Raw genomic sequence first — 5,836 nt, 5'->3', positions numbered from 1 at the left:
GGGATCTCCATGCAATGTTACCAAAAGACACTTACGCATTTCATCTTCTAGCTTTTGTGTTTCATTTAAGATTTGACAATCACTTCTCTTTTCTACATATTTAGCAAAGCTTGTATCTTGTATTAATCTTTGCACATGATTAGTTTCATTTTTATCTAACGACTCTAATTTCTTCTTAGTTTTACTTTTAGTCATTGGAGCATCATCATGCCTCTGTGCGACCTTTTGTTTTTGATCATTCCCAGATAGTCAAACGAGATTAAGCATATCGGGCAAATTAATGCACTGCATGTATGTTGTGAACTTGCTCACAATTTGCTGTCATTGTAATTTAACGTGGAACGAAGTTAACATCAGGAGAGCAAATAACCTTTATAAGTTTATAAAATTATAAGTGCATGCATTGAGGAATAATAAACTTGTCACATTGACAGCAATTGTGCATGCATGTTGACAACTTGCCGTCAGTTTGTTGAATTCTAATGTAGAATTTTACATGATGTTAGAACAACAGAAAGTTTGAGGAAACACCTTGGCTTTAGTTTGATAAAATTAATAGGGAATAAGTGACAGCAAAATAACAACACGTTGCCTTTATTTGACTATCTGGGTTTAGTTTTGCCTGTTTTTTAGATCTTTCTCTTTTTGGGGGCTCTAAGTTGCTTTGCTCTGTTTCCTCTATATTATTTTTTTCTCCAAACTCTTTCATCCAATTCTTGTCATCCTCTAATTGACTGAGTTTATATATCTCTTTGTATACAACCTTCTTGTTGAATTTGATATGTCGTGACTCTATAAATTTTTTCGTACTAGAATGCCACAATAGATAACCAGTATTGGTATATCCCACTAATACGACTCTAATTGTTCTAGTATCAAACTTTGAACTGGGTTTCGGTACTCTTGCGTATCCTATACATCCAAATCTCTTTATTTGTTCATGGTGACATTTCGTTTTTGGTGCGAACTTCGTTAACAGGACTTCATACTCTAACGTTTTATGTGGAGATCTGTTGTACACATGTACAGCAGTTTCAGCTGCATAATGATTTTGGGTGCGTTCGGGGAGACGCTATTAGCGCTACCAGCATCAGTCTATCTATTACTCATTAAAAGTAGAACAAGGATAAACTGATGCTGATAGCGCTAATAGCGTCTCCTCGAACGCATCCTTTATCTCATCAACATTTATTCTCTCAGGTTCTCTCTCTCTCTGTTTGTCTTCTAATCAAATCAACACTTCTTAATTCAGGTGTATTAGAAGAAACTGCCTGATAAAATGATGATCTAATCTCTTGTTCAGTGAGAAGCACTGCATCTTCACATGTCTCATATTCTCTAGTGATAGAATCAAAGCGTTCGCAAAAATCACTTACTTTTTCATCTTTTCTCATTTTTATTTGATATAAACAAGTTCTTACGGATGTATGAGTAACATTTGTCTCACTCTTTTTATAACTTCTTAGTCTCTTCAAAATTTCTTTAGAATTATGCTCATGTAGAATTCTCTTATGATATTTTTCGTCTAAGTGATTAATTATTATGTCTCTGACAAGATTATTTCTTTTAATTATTTTTAATTCTGTGAGATTTTCTGAACTCTTTACTTTAATATCTATAACATCTAACAAATCGTTACTCATTAGTTCCGATCTCAAATAATCTAGCCAAAAATCAAAGTTGGATTTTTGCGTCAACTTATATTCTCGCTTAATATTTATTTTTTGATCGTTCAGCTCGCTTTTAATTACACTCTTAATTACTTCTAAACTGTTATCGTTAGCTACTTCTTTTTCTCTATTCTCAGATCCATGAATCATTCCTTCTAATTTTCTTCTATTTTTTAACTCTAATTCTCTTGAATTTTAAACATGGTTTTTCTCTAAATTTTCTAAACTTTTTGTGTTTTTTTATTTACCTCTAAACATCTAAGTTAGACTCTTTGTTCCTCTAGATTTATCTCCGACACTCTGACCATCTTCTCCATCATTTTATTCGCTCCCTCCATAATCCTTTCTATCATGCCGAGCGATGCCTACATTTTATCTGCCATTAAGTCATTTTTGGCGATTAGTCTTTCTTGTTTTTTGTATAAAATCTTGCTCCCAATTGGCAAGATTGGTCGGTCTTCATGTACTATTTTATTCTCTAAAATTCGTGGTTTCTTTGGTAAGGTTCCTCTAGATTGATCTTCTACCAGTTTCGTATTCTCTAAATTAAAAAATTTTAAATTAGTATAAATTTTTGTTTACACACTTGCACATATATATAGATACTTCTAACTCTTAATCTCTTAATTGTTCTCACCCTTTTACCTATAATTATGTGAAATGTGCTGCATTCTTTTAATTAAACGTTTATACTCATACCTTTTTCTCTAGTCTCTATAGATTCAACCTCTTCTCTTTCTCTAATTTTTGCAAACTCCTCTGTCGTCGTCTTATCATTTTTGTCATCGCTTTCGTAATCAACAATTTGACGCTGAGAATCTTCATTCTCTAGAGATATTACATCCTTTTTATCTTCTTGCGACATCTGAACCGGGATTTACAATAAATTATATTGTAATTTTCGATATACAATAATGGATATAAGACGATTCTCTTCTAATATTCTCAACGCAGGAAGAAATTTTCTTGTGCCTTCGAGACTATAAAGAACGCACGGCAATTCAGTATAGACTGAAAGCGGGAAACCACGCGTCTCTGCAGCGTCATTCACACGTACACACCACTCTCCGATATGTGACCTCCAGCACTGTTGAAAAGATCTATGGGATTTGGGTTGATCACGCACACGTATGGGACACATACAGGTTTGCCCGGCCTCCTTCAATAGTCGAGCCATACCGCACAGCAAGTTACACTCGATTTCTGACCCGGTGCACATCGACTTTGATTTAGATTTCTCTAGCATCTTCATACTTATCTAATCTCTTTGTATTCATCTAATCTCTTTGAAGTCAATTTTTCAATTACACGGATCCACACTGTAATTTTAACTCGAGTTTCAAATGTTTAGCACACCGGGTAGCTCGACATGCGCATGGCGCACTTAGCAACGCAACACATGTATATGGTCCGAGCATAGACATAGTAAGTATAGACCGAGCATTCTCGTTTTAATGCCGGAGAAGTGGGGAGCACTTCTCCTCATCTCCTCGCATCGATCCATCATTTCCCCTGCCAGGCTCTCCCTAGTACGATGATGTCAGAGAGAGAAAGAGATTCTTTATATCTTTTCTCTTTCTTTTCGTATGCATCAACGTTTACAGCGGAATGCTCGGTCTATACTTACTATGTCTATAGGTCCGAGAGAAAAAGATATCAAATCCCTAATAGCACACGGAGATTCTGAGAACGTTCTGAGAATATCGCAAACGTATATTGCGTATATTCTCAGAACAATCGCATTACGTACTGCGATTAACCAAATACATTCTGAGAACGTTCGCATGTCCGCGGTACATTCTCCCATAGAGTGTCGCTGCGAATGTCTATAGATTGACGCAATGATGAAAACGGGAAGGCTTCAGTCGATCACTTATACACGCACACATTTACGCAGTGGGACGCGCGCGCTTACATATAGATTAGGATTAGGTTAGGGTTATTGCGTCAAGATGACAAAGCAGCTAGCCTGCTCGCCGAGCGATTAAATATAATTTTTTCTTATAGATCCAATCAATCACATATTCAACCACTCGGCGAGCAGGCTAGCCGCTCTGTTAGTCTTGAACACGTCCATTAATTTGACAATTTTACATTATAAATTTGTTTTTATTATAATGTGAATATAATACTTGGCAAAGCTTGTTTATAGCAAATATGGCCCGGTGTGTCGCGAATACAATTTGATTTAAATCAGATTATATCTTTTAGATACTGCCCTCCTGTAGGCTCTTCCCGGGCAATACTGACACTACCATGCGAGCTTTGCCTGTAACAGATATAAATTGTACAATTACAAGTTAACAAATTCAAATTATATCTTTAAAAAAATATGATGAAACTAAATTAATTTTAAGTTTATGTGTTGAATAAAGCATACCTGTCACGTAAATTTCTACAGCGTAAAACCAGCAGTAGATTGTCAAATAACCAGCGGCCAATCTAAATAATATAAAGAAATTGAACCGCAAAAGCAAGCACCTCTGAAAGCAATTTTATGTATTATTAATGTTATAAGACATAATTACCAATATAATAATAAGATTCGCGGGACGTTCCGGACATTTTCACAAAAATAATAACAAATACAACAAAGACGGTTGATTGTATCAGTAACCTTCAAAAATATATAAGTTCAGACGAATATGCTGACCGTATCACTTCACGTTCGCGACACTACTTGGAAACTGTATGTATATCAAATAAGATATTTAACGCAAAACGTTTTAATTATTATAGTTTTACATCTTTTAGCATGAATAATACCTTTGCTAAATGCGGCTTTGTGACCAAGGATAACTTCTTAATCAGAAGTTTTACGTAGTTGTACAAAATATTAAAACATATCGCGTAATTTATATTATGTAACAATTGTTTCGCTAACTTTATTCAATATTTTATGAAATAAAAGTTATAAAAAAAAATTACCTTTATATCAATTACGCTTCAATATAATTAATATATATTACCACACGAGTCCGTAGAAAAGAGACTGGAACAGTGATGATTCTACGTATGCAAATGTCGTTCGTATACGTACCGTTTCCGTATCTTGAGTAAAACCTGAGAATTTATGCGCGCAGTAAAAAGCCGTACGTATTATTTTCGTACATTGAGTACAACCTGAGAGTATACGCGCGCGAAAGAAAATCGAATAATACTGTAAAAGATATTATAGCGATGATCTCAACATTCTACGATGATCACAGTACATTGAGTATTAAAATGGCATGATATGTAGGATATCATGTGCTGTTAGGGTCTCTAACCTTCTAGAATTCTTTTAATTTTCTAGAATTCTCTAATTTTATTATAAGTATCGTTCTCAATTTTCGTCAGAACAGAGATCTTGTATACTTATCTTTTAGAATTCTCTTAGGCCTTTTTCTCTAAAACGCACTGAGCTTTTTCCGGTGTTATTTCGTCGCACTTTTCTATGCAGTGGACACGTGCCCTGGGCCCGTAACCTGTAGGACCGTCGTCTCTGAGGTACGGTCAGAAATAAACACTCGAATTGTTATACTCAAGAACTCTTTTATTTTCTGTATTATAAACTCTGTATATATCCGCACGCACGCATGCACGCTACGCTACTGCCAGTTCGCTCGGTCCCCATGTGCGCCCGGCGCCGCGCATGTGCACCGCTATGGTCCCATAAAGAGGGGAGGAAGCCCCCCACATAGAAATGAAACCTCCAGTAGACGTCTAATGGACGTCTGCCATGGAAGTTTAAACTTCCAGTGGACGTCCATTAGACGTCCTATATAGAGCCATTAGAAATCCACAGTTCCGCACTGTGGACGTCTATTAGACCTTCAATAGAGGTCGTCAAAGAGGTCTATTAGACGTTGTGTGGATCATTAACAGAGGCTTCATGGAGCCTCGATGGATGACTTACGGACGTTTCGTGGATCATTAATAGAGGCTTCACGGAGCCTCGATGGATGATTGACAAAATAAAAATTAAAAATAAAAATTTTATTTCTTTTAAATTATTTTTATCAACAGTACATACTAAATTTAGGACAAATTTTTATTAATTAATTAAATTTAAATTAAATTATTTTATTTTATTCTTACTTGCCTCTGGTTTTGAACCCGGGACCTTAGGATTACAAACCTTGTACTCTATCTGCTATGCCAATTTGACTCATCGATATGGGTAC

The 5,836-nt window shown here is 35.6% G+C and overlaps 1 long non-coding RNA gene across 1 annotated transcript; it reads right to left on the bottom strand.

Moving 5' to 3' along the window:
* Window positions 1-642: 642 nt before the first annotated feature.
* LOC118647891 lies at window positions 643-5,478 on the bottom strand. The gene is made up of 2 exons (XR_004965050.1): window positions 5,417-5,478; window positions 643-5,362 (listed from the first exon to the last, which is right to left on the bottom strand). It is a non-coding gene; the product is annotated as an uncharacterized LOC118647891 (long non-coding RNA).
* Between the last annotated feature and the right edge of the window lie 358 nt (window positions 5,479-5,836).

The sequence above is a fragment of the Monomorium pharaonis genome, chromosome 11 (assembly GCF_013373865.1).
Source record: "Monomorium pharaonis isolate MP-MQ-018 chromosome 11, ASM1337386v2, whole genome shotgun sequence".
In the NCBI taxonomy this organism is placed as follows: Eukaryota; Metazoa; Arthropoda; class Insecta; order Hymenoptera; family Formicidae; genus Monomorium; species Monomorium pharaonis.
Note: the sequence above shows the minus strand (reverse complement) of the source record. Positions and strands in the feature narration are given on the sequence as shown.